Below are 24,022 nucleotides of genomic sequence, written 5' to 3'. Positions count from 1 at the left end.
TTGCCAACAGCTGACAAGGGAGAGCAGGCCTTGTGCCCCCAGCCCTGCTCTGTGCACTGGAGTCCCCGGGGTTGCAGCCATCTTCACACAGCACCTGCTGAGGGCTCCTTGTTCCCTCTCCGCCTCCCTCTCCTGAACTTAAACTCAGTGCCTCCACCCCTATCCCCCGAAAAACCTGAGCCCTGGCCGTGAGCCAGCACCACTCAGAGCTCCATGGGGGTGCTGTGGCAGGAACTCCACCACAACACCCCTCAGGAGCACACAGACCAGCAGGGATGACCCTACACCTTAGGTTGTAAACAGTGTGGACAACACAGGGCAAAAGAATCTGGGGTCCAGTGTAGGCTACAGACTGGAAAATCCCAAAGGAAGGGAGACCAGGGTCCATGTCAGAGAGAGAAAGGTTAGGCTCAAGCTGGACAGGACTGAGTCAAATGGAAAAGTCCAGAGAGGGCATTCCGATAAGAGGACCTGAACTGGCAAAGGTGGGAGGTAGGAGTAAATAAGGGATCCTTGAGGGGCAATGGTGTAAGGGCTAGAATTAAGGTTTGTGTCAACACTTGAGAACAGAGAGAAGATTAAAAACTTCCATGTGGTGGTAGGTAGGGGGAGGCAGAAGTTTTCATAAGGGACAATGACAGCTGAGTTGGATTCTAATTCCCAAGGTAAAGAAGAGGGGAAAGGCATTTCAGGCTAAGGAACCAATACGTGCCAAGGCAGAAGGCACGGAAGGGCCTGGTGGGCTGAGGGAGGCACTGGCCTGCGTGGTGCAGAGGGAGAGGAAAAGGGACACGGAACCGAGCGAGGAGCCCAGCGTGCCCCCTGAGGTGCTTCTCTCTGGCGGCTGGCAGGGAAGGGTTTTGATCAGGAGAGTGACATGGTCAGATTTTATTTATTTTTACTTTCTAAATCACTGGCAGCTGTTTGGAGGATGGACTGGCAGGAAGGGAGACTGAGGGTGGAGACCAGCTAAGAGCGACTGCAATAGTCCAGGCAAGAGCTGCAGCAGGGCTGGCCAGGGCTGTGCTCAGGGAGTGGAGACAAGTAAACTCTCGGAGGGCACCTTCTGAGGTAGAAGACTTGAAACTCAACCAGAAAAGGGGGTGCAGGGAGGAAGTTGGGGATGTCTGACGTGTCCAGTTTAGGGGACACGGCAGGAGGAGGAGATGTTTAGAGGAAAACACCAAGAACTTTGAGTTTGATGTATTTGTGGGACGTCCTGGGGGTAATACTCCTTCTTCTTCGCCCCCCACTTCAACTCCTGGCAGGTGCAGAGGCCTAGACAGGGTCCAGTGGCACACAGAGAGTTCTGGCAGTTGGCAATCCCTGGGGCTGAGCAGAAGCTGAGAGACGGTCTGATCTATTTATGGCCAGTTCCAGCTCCAAAGCAAGAAAGGGATAAGAAACATCTTAAGAAAGGCACTAGTTTGTGTCCTCTCCTGACTCCTGCTTCTTCAGTGTCTTCTCACCCACGCCCCTTACATGCCTGCTCCTACTGACAGAGAGAGAGAGGAGAGAGAGAGAGAGAGAACTAAATCAGCAAGGGCACCAAATGTTTAAGGCCATCCAACAAGTATTTTCAAATGCAAATTCCCTCCCTTCCACACAACTGTACTCTGAGCAGCTGGAGGCAGAGGGGATGGGGTGGGGGGGCAGCAAAAATAAATCCCATTTTCTGCTCCTTTTCAGTGCTGGGCGGCAATCCCCTACTGCCTCCCCTCCCTCTCCACAGATGGGGGATTAGACTGGCCTCAGGTTTGGCTGTGTCTCGTGGGGAGGGTGATGGGCAGGGCAGGGACGAGTGGGGAGGGGGTGGAAGTGTTCAGTGACAAGGCTGAGAGTAACAGCTTCCATCAGGCCTGACACCCTCTCCCACTTGCCATGGCTCAAGTTGTTCTGTGTGTGCAGGAGACAGACAGACAGATACAGGGTGTCTCCATGGGACCATGTGTATTTGTGCCTAAGACAAACACCAAAACTGGGGGTGGGGTGGGAGGCAAGCTGACAGGCCAATGGTGTGGATGTGACTGGGAGAGGCTGGAGACAGAGCAGCCCAGTGTGACAGTGAGATGGTGAGAGAGAGAGAGAGAGAGAGAGAGAGAGAGAGAGAGAGAGAGAGAGAACGGTGTGTGTGTGTGTGTGTGTGTGTTAGAGGCTGTGTGGGGGTGGGCATGCTGTTGTGAAAGAGGCTGCTGATGTGTGGGAGAAAAGATCAGACAGGCAGGGGGGGGGCTGGGTCCAAGTGTGCGGTCAGCTTCAGGGTATTTGTCAGTGGTCAAGGTCGGGGTGGCAGGGCGGGGCCGGGCAGTAGGCTTCACTCTGCCTGGAACCAGTAGGCATCCCCAGATGCTGTCCAAGGAGCAAGAGAAGAGGGAATGTGTGTGTGCACATGGGTGTGTTTGAGGGTATGGAGTCTGTGTGTTGCATATAAATGAGTGTCTTGTATGAGTATGTCAGTGTCTGTATGCCTGTATGAGTGTCTGTGCTAGAATATATCTCTTTGTATATAAGTTTGAGTACATGTCTATTTCTGGGTGTATGGTCTGTTTATGGTCTGTCTTTGTGAATGAAGGTGTGTCTGTCTGCGTATATGAATGAGTGTGTGTGTGTGTGTATAAATGTGTATGTCTATGTGTGAGCATGTATGTGTGTGCACATGAGTGTGTGTGTGTGTGTGTGGATGGATGATGAGATGGGATCCTCAGGACCTCAGGCTGCCCCCCCACCTGCCAGCATTGCCTCCAGCTCCCAGCAGATGATAAGGGGATTGTACACCTAGGTCTTTAAATCTGTCTCGGCATTTCTAGTGTAGAGTGAGCTAAAGGTCAGGACGGGGGGGGGGGGGGGGGGGCAAGAGGCTGCTGCACTTCTTACCTTTTTCCCAATGGAGCAGGAAGAAGTATCAGTGTCATGCAGGGTCTCATGCAGGGTCTCAGCTCCTGCTCCCCACACAAGAACGCAGGACACGGTGAGGCCAAAAAGGAACACCCACAGAGCCATAGATACGGGAGTCACACCACTGTATTCTAGCTGGCGGCTGGGTTGGAGACACAGGGAGCAGGATCCACATGATCCACAATCTACCGTCTGCTTCTCTGTGCCAACCAACCTCACTTGCTACCTGCAATCCGTGCTTCTAACTGCAATCCGCGCTTGCTAGCTCAGTCACCATGCGCTGCTAGCGTAGCCACGGCAGTTATATTAGTGGCCAATGGCTCACTGGTTACAGCTGACGACCAAATAGCCACAGCTGATGGCCATCTGATCACAGCTGATGGCCCTTTACTACCCGAGCCAGCATCTTTTCACGTGAGGCCGAGAGCCTGGAAACTGCTCTCCTGGCTCTGTCCCCACAATCAGTTTGCCTGACCATGATCACCTCACCCACCGACCTCCACTCCGGTTGTTAGCTGGCAGTGTCTCAGTTGACTGAAAGCATGTGTTGGAAACGGGCATACTATTTGAATTTCTGTATATGAATCACAAATACCACAAGAAGTCCTCAAAACAGATTTATGGTGCATTCTTTGTCAAGCCAGTGCCTCATGTAACATGTGGCGCCCCAGCCTTGTCAAAGTAGCTGTCTGGGAAGATGACTTCTTCCCGAGACTTGCATAGTCTGGGTCCCAGACCTTGACTTCAACAGCCAGGAAGGTCCACCTAGCCAGGTATCTATCCAGCTATAGCATCACCTAGAGGGCTTCTTTAATGCAGGACTTCATGAAGCCAACTAAACGGTTCGTTGAGAATGATTCAACTCAACCTTGGAAAGAAAATCATAAACATTTTACTACCTAGCTAAGCCAAGCATGATTACATATGGAAACTATGGACGCTACTCAGTGGGATTTTGATATTAATTTCCAATTTCCTCTTCACTGAGCAACTGATGAAAACCTAGTCTGTGCTATGCAGGCTAGAATCAACATCTTCATACACCCCACACCATCCACGCAAACTCTGCGGCTTCTCACCAGACTCCCTCCTCTCCAGTTCCACGCTGGCTGCTCCAGAGTTTTGCCCAGACCCTCAGTCTCCAAGGGTACACTCACTCAGGGTTTATTTAAGTGCAATCTCTATAGGTTGTATTCAGGAGGGCTGCCTCAGCCGGCCCCCTGCTGTCACAGGGAGTACCTCCCACCCTGGGCTCCCTGCAGAGCCTCTGCTCTCCATCTTCTTCCTAGTGTGCATGTTTGCCCATTCTGCCTGTCCTTCCTGCTCCGCATGGGGAGGGGAGGGGACATGTTCTGCCCCACTGGAATAAAGGGAGCTGTGTGTTATTCCTTGCTTTGAGCAGGAAGCAAAGAACAGCTTCCCCCATTGGGCAGGTACAGACATCTGGCAGCTTCCCGTGTCCACCCTCAGTGTCCCCTCTGACGACAGAGGGACCTGCTACTCCATCCATGTACAACATCAAGGAGACACCACTCCGTCTCTACATGGCATAGAACAAGACGCTTGCAGTGGGAAATGACTCTGAGAAGGGGCCCAGAGCAGGGCTTGGAGACAAACACACCTCGGGTTGTCTCTCAGTCCTGCCAATCTGTGACTCTGGACAAGCCAGTTATTCTCTCTTTAAAAAGGTACGTTCATCCCCTTCTCACAGGTATGAGAAATTAAATGAAATAACGGATGCATATATAAAGCCCCTGTACCAAGTAGGCAGTCAGTACAGGATAACTCAGAGACGTCAAGGGTTCAGGTCTAGACCACCGCAATAAAGTGAGTCACAATCCTTTTGCTGGTAGAGGGTCTTGCCTTCAATCTGTAAAAAAAAAAAAAAAAAAAATGCGTCTGTGAAGCGCAATAAAGCAAAGCACAGTAAAATGAGGTATGCCTATAAATGATACTTATACTCTACCAACCAAAGGGGTCTTGGAGAACATCCAATGTTTACCAAACTTTGGCTTTGCATTAGAGTCACCTGGGAAGCTGCTTAAAATGCAGATGCCTGGGCCCAGGGCCTTGCATCAGTGGGTCCGGCTTCAGGCCCTCTATCTGCCCCAGCTTCAGAGTGCCAGGGTGGGCTACCCCAGCCTCTCACCCACCCTTTTCTTGCGCTTCAGAGCTACTAAGGCTCCAACGTGTGCTGGCTCTTGGTAAAGGCCCAATTGAGCTTGACATCGTCTTTGCCGGAGAGCACCCTGGCGGCTGCTTTGGTTTTGATTACAGGCCTCCTGGCACCGGGTAGCCGTGGCCTGTTCACCTGAAATGCAGGCACAAGGCACAGATGCTAATTACACGGGTAAGTACTTGCAGATTTCCCAGGAACAACAAAGATAATTTGTTTGCTGCATGGCTTGTTAGGAGGGACACTGGGCTCTGGTGACTGGGTGGTTTGTAGGTTAGGCCCCTGGCCTCTCACCTCCTCTTGCCCTTGCCTGCTGGTTCTCCCAGCTGTGCTGATTAGAAGCGGAAAAATTAAGATCTCCCCCTCAGTCCCCACCCCCACAGGCTGGAGGATGTGGGGAGAAGGAAGGGCATCGGCTGTGAGGCTAGGCCAGGCCACGGGCATCTGGGGCCTGTCGCAGGGGTCCCGCGGCCCAGCCTGGGGCGTGTGGGGACAGGGAGGACCGTCAGGAGGAAGCAGGGCTTTACTCTGAGTCTCCCCTTTGGACACGCGCAGCAGTACTGCCGCTGCTGGTGAGCAGGCTGCGTGGGGCAGATGAGGGATGAGAAGGGCTCATGCACAAGGAATGTGGGAGCTGGAAGAGCTGGAGAGGAAGCTTCCTGGGGCCCCCACAAAGAGAGGCAAGGGGGTGGCTGCCGCAGGCCTTGACTGTTACGGAGAGGACGGGAGTGGCACCCGATCCAGCTGAGAAGAGGGTCGTGCCAGCTCTGTGGGTCTGAATGGCATTGTGTGTGAAGAAAGTCGCCGTGGAAATTAGCCAGACCCCATCTGCCTAAGAGCAATGCAAGTGGCCCCATGAGAAGTCAGGCATTGGAGCTGGAAGCGCTTTAATAGCCCTCTCTCCTTGCTTCCTTCTGTCTGGGGAACGAGAAGAATGGGATAATTCTTATGAATGTTGGTACCCCTTATACTTTTATATGTTGTAATCGTTTTTATACACTAATAGTCACTATTTATCAATGACCTACTATGTGTCGGACAATGACATAGGTGCTCTGCATATGATTAGACTTATAAGGGAGAGGTCATTAGGTCCATACCACAGATGAGGAAATTGATGTTTAGTGAGATTAACTACCTTGACCGAGGTCACACAGTAAGATGTAAAACAAGTATTTGCTTCCCCTGGCATTTGGTGACAAGCTGTCCCCTGATGGGCTCCTCCCTGATGGGATCCTGGGACCCAGTCAGAACCAGAATGCAGGTTTCTGCCATCCAAGCACATAGCTTTCTCACATGGTGAGTGGAGGAGACAGGGGCGGGGGGTGTGGGGGGTGAGTCATGTGTCCACTATAGCAGGTGAGATGATAAGCATTTACAGGGGGGTCCAACTTTATTATGGGATGGTGGAAACTCCATCAAAATAACCTTGCTATGCTTCAGGGAAAACAGGCTTTCTGGGCCTCACACCCCTCCTCCCTCCCTTCCCCTCTAGCCCTCCCCATCCCTTAGGCTGCGGGTGACTCCGAAAGTAGATGGAAACTGTCTATGGGGGGTGGGAACCTGGTTTCCCCCAGAGTAGAGGCCAGTTTGGAGTGGGTAATTACACAGGGAAGCCTGGGGTTGGATTGGGTACAGGACCTGCTCAGCTGGCAGGTCGTGTGCTGGGGGAGGGGTAGTTAGTGAATAAAATGACAATGCCAGCCCTTTGAAAATCTGCTGTCTGTGGCCCCCAGATTTGCTTTCACGCTACATCCATTTACATCTTTTCATTCTGGTCTCACTAATCACCATGCCTCTATAGTCCACCAAAAAAACGCTGGGAGAATTTGTTCAAGGCAAGTAACTTCTGCCCATGGCCACCCCCTTCCCACCTCTCCACTTCTGCCCCTGGGCCTAAGGCTTCAACCTCCCGGCTGTTGAGAAGGCAACCTGTCCTGACATCATTAGTGTGTCCACGATAGCCCTGTTTGCACATATTTGTGTTCCTTCCAATTAAGGTGATTCATTACACCTCTAGTGGAGTTCATTTTTATTCCTTGATAAGAACTTTCAAATAAATACATTCAGCCATGGAAAGAATCCTTTGACAGAGCACATGTCCTAATTTTGGCTTGGGGCATGTATCCCTCAAGTTGTCAGCTGAGAATGTGCAGGAGAGACCTGGAGCTGGTTCTGCAGACTTTGTGCAAAGTGAGCCCGCTGAGCTGACTCTGGCCACTTGGAGGGATGTAGGGAGCCCCAGCTGTACCCCAGGGAGCTAGGGACAGCACACCAGCTCCCAGCATCTCAGAAGGTCTTGCAGGCCCCATGGCCTGGAAGCAGAGGCTCCTTCTTTCCCTTAGGGGCCTGTTGAGGAATATGGTAAACACCAACCTCACTGCACACCGTGTTTCCATTCTGAGTGACTGGGGAAGAGCATGTGTCACTCCCGGCACCAAGTCTCCACAGAGGAGGCCACACAGCTACTGGAATGCACCTTGATGGAGACTCAGCACGCTGAGTCTATCCCTGGTTCTGTTGAGTGAGGATTTGGGGCTCCTTGCTGCTCCTCTCTGAACCTCAGTTGTCTTCAAATGGAAGCTATTTCGTGGGCAGCCTCGGTGTGACCAGATTTGCAGTTTTAAGTCTTGTCAGCAACCCCAATCGTCCCTATTTTACACATGAGGAGATTGTTGCTCAGAGAGATTAAGTGATTTGACCAAGACTGATAAGGGGACAATCCGGAAATGAATCCAGCACTTGGCTCAGGATTCTCTTTAGTTCTCAGAGGGAGTCAGTGATGGGCACGTCCTGAGCACAAGGCCCTGGCCTGGAAGCTCTTCTTGAAAAAACAAACAGGGCTCAGAGACTACAGGAGCAGGCCTCAGACTTTGAGGTCTGCTGGCGGCATCCAGAGCTACTGTGTATCCCCCAAAATAAGACCTAGCCAGACAATCAGCTCTAACGCATCTTTTGGAGCAAAAATTAATATGACTCGTATTATATTATATTATACCATATTATATTATAATATAATATATTATACCAGATTATATTATAAAGACCCAGTCTTATATTATTGTAAAATAAGACCAGGTCGTATATTAATTTTTGCCCCAAAAGACGCATTAGAGCTGATGGTCCGTCTAGGTCTTATTTTCGGGGACATCACTGAGACAGTGGTGGGCAGGCAGCACATGTGCTGGGCTGCAGAGATCCCAGGCACCAGTTCCAAGAGACAAGATTAAACTCTAGTATAACAGGACTAGAATCTAAATTCCAGGTGCTATCTGAGAGAAACAGGGCATGGTGGTGGAGTCTTATATTTGTTAGAAAGCACTGGACTGCAAGTAACAGAAAATCTGACTAACAATTATTTATTTAATCAAATGATTGTTTCTCCCACAAAACAAGAAGTTAGAGATAGGTGGTTTGGTGGTATTGATTCAGCTGCTCAAATGGTGCTATCAAGAATCCAGGTTCTTTCTGTCTTGACTTTCTGCCACCCTCACTATGTTGGCTTTTTGTCCTCATGCTTGTCCAACCTTATGATCTTAACATGGCTGCTGCAGCTCCAGGCATTACATCTGCATTCAAGGCAGGAAGAAGGAAGGAGAGATGGTGCCAATGACATTTTCCCCTTTAATCAGGAAATCAAAAGCCTTCAACTTGACAGTGGAAAGATGTAATAAACAGGTTGAAATGGGAAAGGAAGGAAGGAAGGAAAGAAAGGAGGGAGGGAGAGGGAGGGGAGGTGGACGAGAAGGAGGAAAAAAGGAAGGAATTCATCTTAGAGGCTTTCCTAACATCTTTTTGAAGAGAATAGAGTCACATGGTCAGTTTTAGCTGCAAAAGAAGCTGGGAAGCAGATTATCCGGCTTTTACCTTCTACAGTGAGAGACTAACAAGACAGAAGGTGATTAAGAATGGTTACTGAGTTTGCCAATCAACAGAATCTGTCACAGATTTCTACATTTGGTGCATGTGATGGCATTTAAGGGATAAATCCCAGAAGTCTGTCCTGGTCAATACACTTTTACACATGCTGTTTCCTGGAATTGGGAATTCCATTCTTATTCCTCTCATATTTGCCTAACAAAGCCTTCAGTGTATTCTGGAACTATACTTTTAGAAGCAATTTGGCAACATGTTTCAAGGGCCATAAAAGTGTTCATAAATTCTGACCCAGTATTTCCACTTCTGAGAATTTATTTGTTCCAAGGAAATAGCCCAAAAGGAAAAAAAAAAAAACTACATGCTCAAAGATGTTCGTTACAGCTTTAGAAATAAGGAACAACAGAAAAATCCGACAATAGGGGAATGGGTAATTAAAGCATAGTACACTCACTGGATGGCATACTGCACAGCCATTAAAAGTGATCATTTTAAATTTCACTTAGTAATATAAAAAGGGCTATGATATAATGTTATATTGAAAACAAGACATATAATCAAATGCAGTATTTGGACTGCATACTTAGTCTGCTTGGGTTGCTATAACAAAATACCATTGGTTGAAACAACTGAAACTGAAATTTATTTCTCACAGTTCTCCAGACTAGAAGTCCAAGAGCAGGGTGCCAGCAGCATCTGTGCCTAGTGAGAGAGTTCTCTCTTTGGGCTGCAAACAGCCAACTCCCCACAACGTTTTCACATGGCCTTTCCTAGTTGTGTGCACACAGAGAGAGAGTGAGGGAGTAAGCTCTGGTGTCTCTTCCTCTTCTTAAAAGGACACTAATCCCACCATGAGCACCCCACCCGCGTGAGCTTATCTACACCTAATTATCTCCAAATATCATGACATTCAGGGTTAAGGTTTCAACATACGAATTTTGGTGGAACACAATTCAGTCCACAGCAATATTTAAATGTATGTGTGCCTTGTGGACAACGCCTTGGAATTCACAGAAGTTGTTGGCTTAGGGTAATGGGATTATTGGTGAGGTTTTTTCTCTCTGTTACTCAAAATTTCTATAATGATGTTATATAATTTTTAACGTAATTAAGGGGAGGAGAGAAGTTAGAATAAAAATGATCCATGTTTCAAATCTCAGCTCAAACGCCACCTCCTCTAGGAAGACTTCCTTGGTTTTTCCAATCACATTTTTTCTGAAGTTCTTATTTTACTGGAAATTGTGCTCTTCTGAGGCTAGGGCCATAAGCAGTTCCCCTTTGTTTCTGACCCATCATAGACCAGTGGTAGAGATCAAGAACCCAGGCTAGGAGCCCAGTGGGGTGGAGGTATTAAAGGGTGGGGAATGTGTGCACTCAGAAACCAGGAATGGGATCTAAACAATAAGTCCAGGGCACCATCAGGTGCAAGGCTTGAAAACTAAGGGCATATAGAGCTGGTCTTTCTAGTTATTTTAAATGTATTATTGTTATTAGTTAAGTTATACATACTCACTGTAAAACAAATTTAAATAGTTAAAATAAAGCCTGTCTTGGCTCCTGCACAATCCCACTCCCCTCCCCAAGGATTGTCAGTTTGGAATGTACCCTTCCAGAATATTCTGCCTCATGCACATAGTTTTAAAGCACGCATCTGTGTTTACATAAACAGAGCCAGATTGCTCTGTGACTTGCTTCTCTCTCATAAGGAGACCTTTTCTCTTCAGGATGCAGAGCTCTACCTCATTTGTTTGTACCTCAAAAAACCATTACTAATGTGGATATTCAGAAATGTATTTATCCCTTTCTCTATAGTGAGCATCCGGGTTGTTTCTGTTGGTTCAGATTTCCACCACTGCCACCATGGCCCCTTGTGACAGGGCCTCCTGGTGCACGTGGAACACTTCTCCAGGCAGAAATGTGGAGCTGCTGTGGGGAAGGGTTTGGGCATTTTACATTTTCACAGGCACTGCCAGATCACGTTCTACAAACACCATGACAAATTCCATACTTACCAACGGGGAAAAAGGTGTTCCTTGCCCTGTGTTGTTTGACTTGCATTTCTTTGATGACTTGTGAGGCTGAGCCTGTGGTCATACATTTATTGGACATCTGCAGTTCCTCTGAGGTGAACTGTTTGTTCCGACTATCACTTATTTTTTCTTTAAGGTGGTTTGTCTTTTACTTATTATTTGTAGGAATTCATTATAAAATCCTGAATGTGGGGCGGCCAGGTGGCTCAGTTGGTTGGAGTGAGAGCTCTGAACGACAGGGTTGCCAGTTCGATTCCCACATGGGCCAGTGAGCTGCGCCCTCCACAACTAGACTGAAGACAATGAGCTGCCGCTGAGCTGGCAGAGGGACACGGGATGGCTCAGTTGGTTAGAGCTCTAGCTCTGAACAACAGAGTTGCCGGTTCAATTCTCATATGGGATGGTGGGCTGCACCCCCTGCAACTAAAGGTTAAAACGGCAACTGGTCTTGGAGCTGAGCTGCACCCTCCACAACTAGATTGAAGGACAATGACTTGTAGCTGATGGGCCCTGGAGAAACACACTGTTCCCCAATACTCCCCCAACAAAAGTTATAAAAAAAGAAAAGAAAATCCTGAATGTTAATCCCTTTCAATTGTATATGTTGCAAATACCTTTTTCCAGCCTGTCACTTGTCTTTAAACAATATTTAAGGTGTCTTTTGTCATACAGTAGTTTTAGATTTGGACATAATCAAATTTAGCAATCTTTTCCTTTATGGTTTTTGTGTTTTAAGAAAGCCTTTCCAACCCCTAGGTTATAAACAAATTCTCCTATATTTTCTTTTCATAGTTTCATAGCTTTCTTTTTTTACATTTAGCTCTCTAATCCATCTGGAATATATTTAGTGAATGGTGTGAAGCAGGGATCGACTTTATGTTTTTTTCACACGAACAACCAATTATCTCTACAATAGTTATTGAAGAGTTCATCCTTTCCCTACTGCTTTTAAATGCTACTTTATCCTATTCTGAACTCCTCTTTACACAAGAACCCACTTAAACTTTCTGTTCTGTGACACGGATGCATTTGTCTTGTCCTGTGCCAGCACATCACCATTTTAATTAGCACAGCTTGGTGGTGTTTTGTTATCTGATGGGGCAAGTCCTTCCTCATTGTACTTCTTTTTCAAATATTTCTTGACTGTTCCAACACATTTATTCTCCCAGAATAGTTTTAGAATTGGCTTGTTAAATTTCACACACACACACACACACACACACACACACACACACACACACACCACTGCTGTAATGATTCTGATTGCCATTGTGTTGAATTGATAGAATTCTTTGGGCAGAACTGATATCTTCACCATGCTCTCTCTGTTTACTGTGGGCTTCTCTTAGGTCTCAAGCCTGATTCTGAGGCCAACTCCACTGCTTACTAGGTCTGTGATCTGGGGTGGGGCTTGGCCTCTCTGAGCCTCGGCTCTGTCATCTTTGATATGGGAGTACTATTTCCTGTCCCAGCGCTGATGGAGAATTAAGTGAGAGCCAGTATGTGAACGCACTAAATAGTGAGCTCCTAGTTGGCCAGCCTCTGCCTTATTTAGGTCTACAGTCCAGGACAGTGAGTTCTTTGAACAGTCCTGAGGGGAAGAGAGAACACAATGTTTCCGTTTAGGTAGATTCAGGGGGTGTAGGTCTGGGGGTTGGCAGAGAGAGAGAGGCAGAGAACTACCAAGTCAATCACTATGTTAGGTTCTTAACATAGGTCATCTTGTCTGTCCTCAGAACAAGTCTGTGAGGTAAGTACGATCATCCTCTTTTCATAGCTCAGAAAAATGAGACTCAGACAGCGACCTGTCTAGACTCAGATGCAAGGCTCTAGTAAGTTGCAGCCCACATCATCTGTCCTGCCTAGTTTGGGGGAGCTGATGGGGGCCTCTCCTGGTCATAAAGCCAGAGATGTTAGATGGTCTGCTGCTTCCCTGTCTGAAGTCTAATGAGCCTAGAGTACACTTGGCCCCAAGATACCAACATAAGCATTCAGCACTTAGCACAGTGTCTAGCACATATTAGGAGCTTGTTGAATTAGATTGGGACAAAGTCCAAATATCATCATGTGAATGCTACAGAGAGCACAGTAACTGCTAGACACATTCAGAGGAAGAAAAAGGTTATGTGTGCTAGGGAAATCAGGGAAGGCTTCCAGGTAGAAGTGAGGTTGGAACTCAGCTCTGAGAGATGGGGAGATTTAGAGAACAGAGCACTCCAGAATCAGAGCTAGTATGGCCAAGCAGGTGAGCCCAACTGGCCAGAGAGGCAGTGAGTGTGAACAGAGAAAGGTATTTCTCTGTGACTGAGGCCAGTAGGTCATGGACCTGGTATCTTCTAGGCCCATCTCGCTTCCGATAATGTCCTAAGATTAAGCTTCATTTTCCACTTGCAGGTCTCACAGCCAGTTGCCATGGCACTAAAACTCACGAACCAGTGGTGGGAAGTCAGCTGGGAGGGTCAGAAAGGGGCTGCTTTCCTCATGCCATTTGCCTGCCCCACACTGCATCCTGACCCTATCTTTTCACTCTAGCTTTGTCTCTCCACTCCACATATCATATTAGTGTGTATATGTGTGGGCACCTGGGCATGAGCTGTGTGCCCTTGGGTGAGTGCCTCAGCTTCTCTGAATTCAAGATATAAAGTGTCCAGGTATGCACATATTCTGGTGACGAGGTGGTCTGTCTTGCTCCCATCGGAGACAGGAAAAGCCTCAGGACATAACCACTGTTGACACCTTCATACACTGAGAGGAAAGGAGAAGAGGAACAATCCAGTTCATGCCAGGTGCTTTATATACAGGTTGCCAGGTTGAGTTTGGGGTTTAAAAATCAAAGCACATTAGTTCAGGTCATTCAAGAAACCGTACCCCAGGACGGGATTAGATACATAAGAGATTTATTTCCAGAAACACCTCTGAAAGAAAAAGGGGAGTAAGCCAGAAGGGGTGTGGAACTGTCACACCATGATGCAGGCCTGGCCCCTGCGATGGAGCGAGGGAAGAAAGGGGGATTGGATGGACAGTCTCAGACTGCAGCCTAGTTCGAAGGAGGTTTCAACCAGGCCAACAGGAAGTCCTCAAGCGAAAGTTGTCCCCAGAGGAGACCTGCATCTCTCAGGAATGGGCTTAGCACCCCTTCCTTAGCACCCTTCCCTGACTCAGCACCCCTACTGTGCTCAGCATTCAGTGGGGAGCCCACGGGAAGTGTGGCCTTGGCATCAACTCACAGGAGCTGGGACCCTTGGTCAGCGACACTCCCACAGTAGGAGATCTGAGTAGCGTATTTTCATGGCTGCACCCAAAGACAGCAGGTGGCACTACCACCTGCATGACACTGACATTATTTAAGCCCAAGGGAGGCCAGATGTTGAGGTAGAAAGATGATACATTTGGGCAGACATCACTGCTGGGCTCCTCTGCTTACTGTGTGATCCTGATTAGGCTTTTTACTAACCTGACTTCCAATTTGTCTACAAAATGGAGTAACAGTACCTTTTCTGTGGGTTGCTAAGAAGACAATCTAGGACCTTAAACCCTCTCTCCACAGCTCCAATGGGAGAAAACTAGATGGAACTGACTGATTGACTGAAGCCTGGGTCAGGGGCCAAAGGAGGAAGCACTTTCCTTTTTCCTAGGGGAGGTTTGAGAGGCTAGAAGACTTAAAAACAAGTATAGAAAGGAAAGCCCCCCTGAGGCCCACTCATGGTAGACGTGGTATGGTCACTTGAGGGAGAAAATACAGATTGTTCTATACCATCTGGATATTAAGTGCTTCATCATCTCATAAAAACATGTCATTTCTACAATTATTTCAAAATAAGAAGTGTACTCACAACTTTTTTTTAGTTACGGATGCCTTCCGCTGCAAATATCAAAAAATCCAAATACTTGTATCTTAAGCAATAAAATCATTTACTTACTTCACATAACAAGAAGTTGGAAGGTAGGAGGATCTGGGGTTTGTTTAGTTCCTTAATAATGCCAGGGTGCTGGATCCATGTCTCTGAGCTTCTCTTGGCCTTTGCCTCATTGTCACAAGATGGATGCCACAGCTCCAGACATCACACCCTCACACAATACTGTCCCAAATCAGAGGAAAGGGGAAGGTATAATAGGAGACATTTACGTCTCATTTCTTTGAAAGGAGAAAAACATTTCCCAGAAGGCCCCTGAAGACTAATCCCTTATGTCTTGTTGGCAGGATTAGACCACTCTTTGATAAATCACTGGCAAAGGTATCTCTGAGCACAAGGCTGCTTGAACAAGATCAAGGTCTATTAGCAAAAAAGACTTCAGGGAATGGCTCCTGAGTAGGCAACAAAAAATGTCTTCCATAGGAAAAATCTCTGGAAACAGAATGAATCTTTCTATCCTGAGCATAGCTTAGAGGTTTCCCAAGTATATAAACACATACAGTATAAAATAAACAATGAAAAATAATATACAAGACACAGAAGTCAGACTAAGAAAGAAAGTCATTCAATCCATAAAGGGTAGGGGTTCGGGGGTGGCTAGAATAGTGGACACAGTCCATTATAGAGGAGCTGACAGACTCTTTGTCCCGGGAGAGGGAACAGGTCAAAGAAACCCTCACAGAATCTTTGTGTGAACAGAGTGCTGCCAGATGAGTAGGAGTTCACTAGGCAAACTGAGCTGGAGATGAGCCGACTCAATCTATGAAAAGCTATGTTAATGCAGGAAGGGTTCATGAAGGGGTTCACTGTCACAGGCATTAAGAAAGGGAAGGGATGAGTCCCGAGCCTCCTTTCAGAGATACAAGGACATTGGTTGTCCAGGTTGGGTGGAGAAAGTCTTTGCAGAAGGGGCAAGTTTGGAGATGACCGCAGGTAACTCTGGGAGTATTGGGACCCCAGGGGAGGCACAGAAAGGGGCGGTGACAGGACCATTTTGATGTGATCCATCCAGACTAATGGAGCGTTGGAAAGACCCTGGGCCTGCACGGGTATGGGAGCTCAGCTGGCCCCACGTAACCGGTCCCAGATGACTCTGCCTCTGCATACCCTGTCCAGCCTGGAAGCCTCTTCTACATCTCCCTTCCTGGAGAATACCGTCCTAACTTTAAAGACCCGGCTCAAATGTGGCTTTTTTGTAGAAGCCTCCTGCAGTACGAGGCAGAACATACCACACACACCACTGCCTTCGTGCTTTGTAATCGCCACCGTCTGTGTAACTGACCTGATTTCAAGTCTGTGTACCTTTCTAGCTGGTGCTCACCTCCAGGCCGTTTTCAACCTGATTTTCAGGAGAACTCATCCACTCTGTGAGCCCACAGCTGGCAGGGCCCCAGACAAAATAACAGAGGTTCTAGAGGGAATGAGGGAGTCCTAAAAATGAACAAATGGGTCTGTGAATGGAGATAACCAAGTACTCCTGGGAAGTGTCCCCATCCACACACCAGTGTGGGCACCAGTGACCAGATCCAGGTGCCAGCCCCCTCCCCGTGTTGTTACCCCAATATGTGTCCTGGGGATCGGTTACGTGGGGCCAAAACTACTAGGTTTGACGCTCACACACTGCAGGTGCTGGAGAATGGAAGGGAGTATTGAGAAAGGTGCCTACCACCTGAGAGAAAGGAAGATAAGCGGGAACTCAAACAAAATTCATAAATTGGCTCTTTCTAAAAGCTTTCCGCACCAAGTGTTGGGAACCAAGATGAAAAACACAAATACTGAGTTTAAGAACCAAGGCACTCTCTAAGGAGAATGGGACATTTCCACATAAGGCAACAAAATTAGGCAAAGAGAATGAAACTGATGCATAAAACAGCTCAAAGAGACCTGGAGATTACTTGTTAGTTATGCAGAAAGCTTCCCAGAGAACTGAAAGATAGAGGCCATGCCAAAGAAAGTGGAAATCAGGCCAGGATACGAAGGAGGGTATGTACAAAAAAATAACAAAAGGCTATGGAGATAAAAATCAGAAAAGTCGTTTAGAAAAAGAAATGAGATATAACTTGCACAAGGCGGCAAAGAATGAGAAAAACATTTTCTAACTCGAACAGGCCAACGAAAGGGGATAAGGAGATTGCTGGCTCGTTTTGAGTTGGGGAGAGAAAGCCTATAAAGCAGTGACATTAAAAAAGCAGAGGCTTTTAATTTTTTTTTCTAAGCCTAAAAAGGTCAGCTGTGATCTGAAAACTGAAAAGAGGCACTGCATGGGATCATGAGAAGGCAGGAAGCCAAGAGAGAATGAGGAAGAACTTGTATATTTACATCCACGGGCTCTGATGACTTACATGCTTAGGTACTTAAAGAATTGGCCCAAGGTGGAGTCAGATCACTAGCTCTCAATCCTGAGGGGATTTATGGAGAACTGGTGAGGGGCCTGGAGACCAGAGGGAGACCCAGGCAGCTTGTCCCTGCCTCTCTTTAAACCTGGGGAAAAGCAGATGCCTCTGGAAGTGCCGGACCCATCAGCCGCGCTGCTATATAATAGAAAACTATTGGGACACATCGTCAAAAAATCAATCTGCAAACACTAGGTCATAAGGAATTAGGTAATAACCAGAACTGCTTTCCAAAGAACACATTCTGTCAGAGTAATCCAATTTCCTTCCAGGACAGAATGATGGGCCTGGTAAATCAGGAACGGCAAGAGACACATAATCTTCCTTAACTTAAAGAGCAAGGCATTTAAATTCATCTTCCATGAGAAGTCTCAAAAGAAAAATGGGGGAATTGGGGTCTATGGTTGGCCTTTCTGGGGTAGAGCATATGGAAAGAGGTTGAAGGGTTAACCCAAATAGCAGAGGTAGAGGTGAGTGAGATAACTGTGCTGGTGGTGGCTGGAGACAAAGTGTTGGGGGTAAGGGGTACTGGTGGTGGTGATGCTAAGGGTGGAGATGGCTGGTGGTGGTGGTGGACATGATACTGGTGAGGAAGGGAGTGATCCCAGTGGAGGTGGTGATGATGGTGTTGCAGATGGAAGTGATGGCTATGGTAGAGGTGGTAGTGGCGGTGGATGCAGTGATGGCTGTGGAGATAGAGATCGTGGTGGAGATGGAGATGGACATGCTAATAGTGGTGGAGGGGGAGGTAGCGGTTATAGTGGAGATGATTGATGAGTGTAACGGAAATATTGATAGTGGTGGGTGGAGGTGTGGTGGTTGTGGTGGAGATGATGGTAATTTACAGTGGTGGTAGAAATGCAAACAATGAGCGTGGTAGAAATGGAAATGGTGACAGTGGTGGTGGTCACGGTAGCAGCAATCAAGCCTAAAGCAGACATGGTGAATCTGGGTTTCAGTCATTGTTTTGGGGTATCGATGATAGACACCCACATCAGCCTGTTTTCCCCAAATCTTTGCTGCTAGAAATGGGCACAAGACTCCCGGCATTTTGGGCCCGGCCTCCTTCTGCCTGCCTCTCCACTATCCTGCTAGTCCTGGGGCAGTGAGCAAGAAGGGTGGGCAGCTGCGGACCTCACGTGGCCTGTGTGATGTGAGGGTTTCCTCCCACCCAAAGGGGTGGCCACAGCCTGAGAGTACCCACTGCCCAGGAAAGGAAAAGGCTCCCAGGGCCAAGTGGAGGCAGGCTCTCCTAGCCCAGGACTGGAACCTACAGCCCGTTAGCTGACAGCTGTTGGAGCCCCCACAACCCAGGAAGTTGTGCAGGTTGGGGTTGGAAGAGGCTTCTTGTGAGTTCTGGCATTCACACCTATTTCCAGCTTGAGTTCTACCACTGAAGCTCAAGTACTAGAGGCTGGGAAGGGTGGCCTAATGACCTCCTTCCAGCTGGGCTTTCACCAGGATGAGGATGTTTTGTTGAATGGAAATATAGTTAAAACACCCCCCAGGTCTGTGGGCCCCTGTGCCTCAGGAGCCCAGGAAATGGGAGAGAGATGGATTGCTGGAGTCTGTGGTGGTCTTCATGGAGTGTGTGGTGGAAGAAAAGCTGACCAATTTGGGCTGGACTCCAGAAAAAGATTCTTGAGGTTGGGAACTCAGCTCCAGATTGGAAAACATCTTGTCTACCTGCTTGCTGTCTGCATGGCCCCAACTGGCTGTGTGACTTTAGGTGGGTACTTAAAATTTGGGCTTCATGATGTTCCCTTGTACCCTAAAGAGTCGGACAAGATGGCCTCTGAGGTCCTTCAGCTATGTGTTCAGTCCTCTAAATGAATTTCACACCCTAGCTCTGTCCACAAGCCCACCCTACCCATCCTCTCTGCCTATAGGGCCAGACAGACCCCTCACATGCTGTGGCCCTGGCTCAAGGCCCAGCTCAAAGCCAATTGTGCCACAAAGCCCACTTGTGCTCGGCAGGCAGAAGTGGCCTCTTCCTCTGCTAGACCCCATAGCCTTTGTCTACCCTCTGCCTTGAACTGTCAGACTGTAGGGCGCCAGGCTCAGTGCCTGACCCAGCTTCTCTCGGCCTCATAGTCTTGAGCTTTGTTCACGTATCCCTCTCGGCAACCAGCACAGGCCTGGCAGAGCTGATGCCGCAAAAGTGGTGAGGAGTAAGCGAATTTTATACCTAAAGAAACCAAGGCCCCAAGTGGACAAGTGGCCAAGACTAGAGAGCCCGGATCTCTGGACCCCCTATCTAACCCTTGCTTAGAGTCTCCCAAACTTGTGTATGAACAGACCTCTCAAAAGGAAAAGCAATTCTCATAGATCCTGTGATTTTCTAACAGTTCCCAGACATGTTTTTATGCAACACCAACTTAAGGCACTGAAGTCCTAGTCTATGAAAATGTTTAACTGCAAAGAGTTCTGACTTTATAACTGCTGAAATATTTTAATATCAATGAAATCCAAATTTTAAAACTATTCTTAGAACTTAGAAACTCTGAGGTGGAATACCCTAGTTTGAGAAACACTGTCCTAACTAAAAAATTCACAGGAAGGTGTGCATGACTGATATATCCTTTTCACTGTGCCATAGGTCCCAGGGTAATTTGCATTTTTACATGTACCCTTGGAAAGAACAACAGATAACTTATCAGGTGGCCTTATAAGGTGAAATGGCAGTCCTTGGGTCACCCAGGATGGTGGGAATCTCTTCAAATCCTTCCAAAGAAGCCTTCCAAAGAAGCTCTGTCAAGGACACCAGCTCATGCTTTACTTAGGTTGAGGGTGGATATGTGTGTGTGTGTGGGGGGGTGGGGGGTGGAAAGGGGTGAGGAGGGTTCCAGTTAGGGGAAAGCGATGGCTTCCTCAGATTCCCCTTCCACACTGCCATTCTGTTTCCCAGTCAGCCCTGCTGATGAGGGAGGGCTCTGCCCAGCACTGCATACAGCCCCTGCCTCCACCACCCTCACCCCCACCCCCACCCCCACATACACCTAGATTCTCCCTCCAGGCTGCACTCACATGCCTTCTCTCTGCAGAGATGAGGCAAAGCATTCCGTTCCCACAGAAGACCAGAAGAGGTGCCTTGTTACACCTGCAGTGTAACTTAGGCATGTTATCCTCTCTGCACCTCCCTTTCTCCAGCCTTACTTACAGATTCAGATTAGATGGTTTCAGAGGTCCCGTCCAGCCCTGACCATTCTGTGATGTGTCATTTCTCCTCCTTTATGTTGTGAAAGGCCCTATGGTGGTGTGGAAGGGGCAGGGCCTTTTGCTTCACACAGATGTGAGTGCAAATTTGGGCTCAAGTTCTTTTTAGATGGGTGATCTCAGCTAAGGTGCTCAGCCTCCATGAATTTCACTTTTCTCTTCTTTAAATTAAGGATAACACCTTCTATTACATAGACTTGTTGTAAGCATTAGAGATAAAAAGAAAATAGTGTACCTGTTCTGCTCTCAATTAGTGACAGTTATTATTATATTGACTAAGGAAGGCCCTGAAAAGCCATGTGTGTGGTAGTTGGAAGGATGGACTCTGAAGCACCATGGCCTGAGTTTGAATCCAAGCTTAGCCACTTTCTAGCTGTGTGATGTTGGGTAAGCAACTTAACTCTATTCCTCCATGTCTTCATCTGTGGAATGAGGATAATAATTATACCTATCTCATATAGTTGCTACAAGGATAAAATTATTCAATAAATTGACACACTTAGAGCAATGTCTTACATAATAAGCACTCAAAAATATCAGGTGTATCATTATTACTAGAGACACATATGGGGGGTGGGATGCTGCCACCACTCTCCACGTACTCCCACCCTCACCTTTGCTGAGTCCCATCATTCACCTCCTCAGCCTATGGTCTCCCAGTTTTCATTAAGCACCCAGAGCCTGGTGACCCTCATGTTCCCTGGCTCTTTCAAGAAGCTGAACTCATTCCTGTGCCCTCCCTGAAACCTGCCCTGTTCTGCCACATACAGCCTGTTAGCTTGTTCCTATAACCTCTGTGGAGCCAGGCTTTTCCCAGCAGGTACCTGTCTGGCTGCTGGTCATGAGACCCTACATCGCCAGCCCTCATTTTGAGCTCCGGGGGTTATCCATTCCACCTGGGAGCATAGGAACAGACTCTGCTACCTTTCTTATCTAGGTCCTGATAGCATTCACTGACATTCCGTTCTTCCTCAGAGTTGCCCTAAATCTCTGCTTCTCACTCTTGAGCTCTTCTTCAGGTCTTCACAAATAATGCTTTCTTTAGCTAATGGGCCTTGGCTGAGCTGTAGAGACTCAGGGATTTACAAATGAAAACAAAAGTGAGAACCTTTTTTGCTCACTAGATTGGCAAATATGTATTTATTATATAATACCCAGTGGCAAGGATGTGAAAGAATGGGTACACTCATACTTTGATGGAGGGAGTATAAACTGATATAGCCTCTTTGGAGGGAAGTTTAGTTCTACCTATAAGAATTTAAAACAAGCTTACCCTTGACCCATAAATGCCGCTTCTAGGAATCTATCCTATAATCTCCATCTACACAAAGATACTCTTACAAAGATGGATATGTACTAAAGCACTGGTTGTGACTGTAAAACTTCGGAGACGATATAAATGTTCACTGGTAGGGAAACAGATTAACAATAAATGGAATAGCTATACAAAGGAGTACTACACAACTTTAAATATATATATATATATATATATATATATATATATATATATATATATATATATACATATGGAAATAGTAAGAGAAAAATGGCATGTTGCAGAACAACATATATGGTTTGATCTCATTTAGAAAAAAAAAAAAAAAGCGCACACTTTCCCCCTCCTCTCACCTGGGTAGAGACTTCCTGCTAAGTTCAGGCTGGCTCAGGACAGGCTGCAAGAGAGGGTTGAAAGCCCAGCCCCTTCCTTCCAGCCAAATGGGTCAGTCCCCAGGATTGCCACACCTGGAGAAGGAGAAGGAAGCACTGCTGAGGCTCAGGGGTCAGAACTCTTGCCCAGTGGAGCACAATGGTGGCAGCCTCCATTCTGAGGCAGACAAACCTGGTTTCAAATGGTGACTTCATCTCTTACCAGCTGAGTGGCCTTGGGGGAGGCTCCTCACCACTCTGAGCCTCTGTTTCCCCATCTATAAAATGGGATTAATAACACCTACCACACCATGTGGTGGGAATTAAATGAGACAATGTATGGACAATTCCAGTAAATGCCAGCCCTCTCCGGTCCCTCAAGGGTTTCTTTTACTTTGCTTTCAAATTCTTGTCATCCAACCTCAGCCGCATCCCTGCTCATCACCCCTCCATCTTCCCTACCCTACTGAGGTGGTGGTGGATTCTGCCCAGGTCCACTCTCATTCCTCACTCACTGACTACACTGAGGCCTCATCCAACACTGAGTCGAGTTGTGTAAGGCCAGTGAAGAGTGCCACCCCATTTCGTCAAAATATCCTCTCCTCCCCCTACCCCCCACCCCAAAGTGTCTCCTGTTCCTTCCCACCTGTGCCCAAGCTCCCACCTCCCTCAGCCTTCTTCAGGACACGACCCCATCAGTCATCTTCCCCTTTCCTCTTTGACATCTTCAACCCATCCCGCCCTCCCCTCCACCCCAACCTTATGATTAAGCTCAGGTGATACCCGTGAAGACACCACTTCTCTCCCCTGCTCTCCGCCCCATCTCCCATCTCCTTTGACTACCAGCTGTCTCCTCCTCATAGCGACCTTTGTTCAACCTCCTTCCTCCTCACTCTGACCTCTGGGCAACAGTGGAGACAGTTAGCCACAGGCCCGTGGAAACGTGCTCCTGGCTTCTGCTGCCTCAAATGCTCTGCATCTGCCAGGACTGTGCCCTGGCATCAGTCCGCCTCACACCTCGGGCAATCCGTCTCCAATCCATCCTCCGAGAGCAACCCGACGGCCGGACTTCCAACTCTTGGCTGACAGAGTGACTGAGCTTGGGAAGAAACTTGATCCGCGTTCTCTTTTTCAGAGGAGAAAACTGAAGCCCAATAATGTCCCCACGTAACTTCCCCAAGGCCACACAGCGAGCGGGTGAGCATTGGAGCCGGGTTGTCTTTTATCAGGCAGGGAATCGAGTGCTTCCGGAAGTTTCCGGCTCTCCGGAACTTCTTCCCTTCTACTCTACACCCTTTCTCAGCCCTAAAAAAGCCCAGCCAGGTGCATATTAGCATAAAACATCCCTAATTAGTCTCCGTTTCCGCCCGGGTGGGTCGTACCCCGCTGCCTGGATCCCAGCCTCTGGCCCCAGCACCCCCGTCCCATCCACAGGCCGGCCGGGGTAGCTCCCAGCACCTGCCCCGAGAGGGGGCGAGAAGCGTCTGCGGAGGCCAGGCTCCTACCCCACCTGGCCCGGCTCCGCCCCGGACGCCCACCTCTGCGGCGCACGCGGCGCACGCCTCCCGAGCACGGGAGGGTTTGATTGACCTTGGCAAGAGGCAGCAGAACCCTCAAAGGCTCGGTCCCTCGCGGCTGCCCGGCGCCGGGGCTCCAGTTTCTGCTTCCACCATCTCGGTTTCTCGCCTCGCCAGGGCTCGGGGGAGGGGTGCTGGGTGGAGCCCAGTCCGACCCCCGGCAGCAGCGCTCCTCTGCCGGAGACGCGATCTGATGAGAATGTCTTCCTGCAAATTAAGCCTTCTCAGGACTCTCCATCCGGTGCCGGGCAGCAAGCCCGGCGTGCGGGGAGCCAGTCCTGGGGGGCGGGCGCCGCAG

General features: G+C 48.2%; 1 long non-coding RNA gene across 3 annotated transcripts; it reads right to left on the bottom strand.

The window, feature by feature from the left end:
* Nucleotides 1–417: 417 nt before the first annotated feature.
* LOC141570708 (uncharacterized) lies at nt 418–24,022 on the bottom strand. Of its 3 annotated transcripts, XR_012495147.1 has the most exons (5): nt 23,738–24,022; nt 22,130–22,243; nt 4,656–4,765; nt 2,875–3,037; nt 418–1,492 (listed from the first exon to the last, which is right to left on the bottom strand). It is a non-coding gene; the product is annotated as an uncharacterized LOC141570708 (long non-coding RNA). The 3 variants fall into 3 exon arrangements; XR_012495145.1 differs by having other exon boundaries at nt 418–1,495; nt 2,875–4,765; XR_012495144.1 differs by having other exon boundaries at nt 2,875–4,765.

The sequence above is a fragment of the Rhinolophus sinicus genome, linkage group LG01 (genome assembly GCF_036562045.2).
Source record: "Rhinolophus sinicus isolate RSC01 linkage group LG01, ASM3656204v1, whole genome shotgun sequence".
Taxonomy (NCBI): Eukaryota; Metazoa; Chordata; class Mammalia; order Chiroptera; family Rhinolophidae; genus Rhinolophus; species Rhinolophus sinicus.
This window is presented reverse-complemented; position numbering and strand designations above follow the sequence as displayed.